Source organism: Octopus bimaculoides, chromosome 28 (genome assembly GCF_046866305.1).
Source record: "Octopus bimaculoides isolate indiv1 chromosome 28, ASM4686630v1, whole genome shotgun sequence".
Lineage (NCBI taxonomy): Eukaryota > Metazoa > Mollusca > Cephalopoda > Octopoda > Octopodidae > Octopus > Octopus bimaculoides.
In genome coordinates this window covers 19,518,002-19,520,501 of record NC_142955.1, presented here as the reverse complement: position 1 = coordinate 19,520,501, position 2,500 = coordinate 19,518,002, and the positions used below count along the sequence as shown (strand labels likewise).

Here is a 2,500-nt window from a genome sequence, read left to right as displayed (position 1 = left end):
GCACAACTGTGGACCATTATGGACCACCACAAGGTTTACAGATGTCTAAAATAGTTGACTTGTATATGATAAAGTATAATATGAAGTTTGTGTGTGGTGTGGTGTGGTGTGGTGATATGTATGTGTGGTTTTGTTGTAGTCTGCCAATCTGGTCCAGTGGACCACCTTGGATGAGTGTGGGCCCTTATGGGCAACCACAAGGTCCATGAATGCCTAAAGTGATTGACCTGAGTATAATGAAATGTGAAGTGTGTGTTGATATAAGGTTTTGGTGTATTGTGACACCGGTCCATTGTGGACAACCTTGCACAAATATGGGTCGTTATGGACCACCACAAGATTTATGAATGCCTAAAATATATGACTTGATTATGAAGAAATAAAGTGTGTGTGTGTGTGTAATGTGGTTTACGTGTAGTGACACTCTGGACCATCAGGGACCATCTTGGAGGGCAACCACAGGCCCTTGTGGACCCAACTTTGATGAAATGTAAAGTGTGTGTGTGTGTGTGTGTTGTGGTGTCCATTTTGCAGCAGTAAGTGTCCAGTGGACATTCAATGATGTGTGTGTGTGTGTGTGTGGTGGGCAGTGAGCTGTGAGTAAACTTTTTGTTGGATGCGGCGAATGTGTGAGGATGTGGGGAATGGATAGTGGTTGGCAGGGGTGGATGGTCAGGTTGTTACATCTTGTTGTTGTCCAGGTTTTAATTTCAACTTCAATCGCACATTGGTAAGAGCAGACCTACAATACAAGGCGCTCCAGCTCTGACCATCCTGTCTTATTTGGGGTGGTGGTGGTGGTGCTGGTGCTGGTGGACGGGCGTTGGTGGTAGCAGTACACCTTGGACTTCATCGACCTACGTGTTCTAGCTTTAGCGTAATTTGACTGCTATTTCTTTCAGGTCAAACATCTGCTAGAAATAGCAGCCAGTGGATAGTGGGTGATCATATATGTATGTGTTGGGGTGATGGTGGTAGTGATGCTGATAAGGGGGAGAAGGTGACTCCCACACCTCTACTTGTCTACCCCCGACCCCACCACTTCATCTGTCTCTGTGAATTAACAAATGTCGTTATTGTTTTTTTTATTATTTTTTTTTTTTTTGTTTTACTTATCTTTCTTTCTGTTGTAAGTCTGCTACTACTGCTGCTACCACTACTTCAACCACCACCACTACTTCAACGGCCACCGTCATCTACTGCTGCTACTACTACTACCACCATTACCACTACTACTCCATCCTCACTCCCCCTCTTCCTCCTCCTCCTGCTATTTTCCCTACTACTACTACTACTACTACTACTACTACTGCTGCTGCTGCTGATATTTGTACTACTACTGCTACTACTACAAAAAAACCCACTTCCATCACTACCACCAACAACGTCTCTATTGCTGCTGTTGTGGCTACTACTACTACCACCATTACCACGGTTGTTACCAAGGTAACTATGGTCCATCACCATGGCTACTATTAATCTTTTTCACCAAATTTTTTTCCTTTATAATTCCCAGTTCAAATATTACTGGGAGAAAACCCTGCTTCATCTCCCCTCCTGGGCCAAGCACCAGGCATAAGTACCAGTAATAAATGTGTTGTGAAAGGAATCGCTAGTACCTGCGCCCTACTGTAAGTCTCTATGTGGTTGCTGCTGTGATCTGCCTAGAAATAGCAGCCAAATTTCACTCAAAGCACACAATGACTTTAATGTCAAAAGAAGGATATAATGCATATTGTACTCTGAGATGAACTATATCTGAAAAGATGGGATGGGCATGGCTGGAATGAATTTGGTCATAGGCCTGCTCAATCAGAGCTCATACAGGGTTAGAAATTTACTACATTATTATTATTATTATTATTATTATAAGGCAGCAAGCAGGCAGAATCGTTAGCAACGGGTCAAAATACTTAGCAACATCTCATCCATCGCTACGTTCTGAGTTCAAATTCAAATAAGTACCAGTTATGCACTGGGATCTGTTATAGATTTGTACCCTCCAACAAAATTTCAGGCCTTGTGCCTGTAGTAGAAAGGATTATTATTATTATTATTATTATTATTATTATTATTATTATTATTATTACCATACTACTTTGATGTGGTTATATGATGACAGGGAGAAAAATCCAACAATATATATATAACAAAAATATATTTTAAGAAAGAAAAAAAAATATATAAAATGTTGATTGTAATTGGTGAGTGCTGAATATCAAAAACTTCATTTATACGCATATTTACAAACTTATATACAGACACAAACACACACACATCTATATCTATCTATCTATATATTGTGTATGGATGTATGTATGTATGTATGTATGTATACATAGGAACGTATACTTACATTCATGTGTGTTATATATATATATATATATATATATATATATATATATATATATATATATATATATATATATATATATATATATATATATATAAATATTAATACAGATACACTCACACACACACACATATATATACGTACACA

At 38.6% G+C, this 2,500-nt stretch overlaps 1 long non-coding RNA gene across 1 annotated transcript in view; it reads left to right on the top strand.

Annotated features, from left to right (window-relative positions):
• LOC149130722 (uncharacterized) overlaps positions 1 to 2,500 on the top strand; it is a 7,347-nt gene that overhangs the window by 447 nt on the left and 4,400 nt on the right. The gene's annotated exons all lie outside the window — the stretch shown is intronic.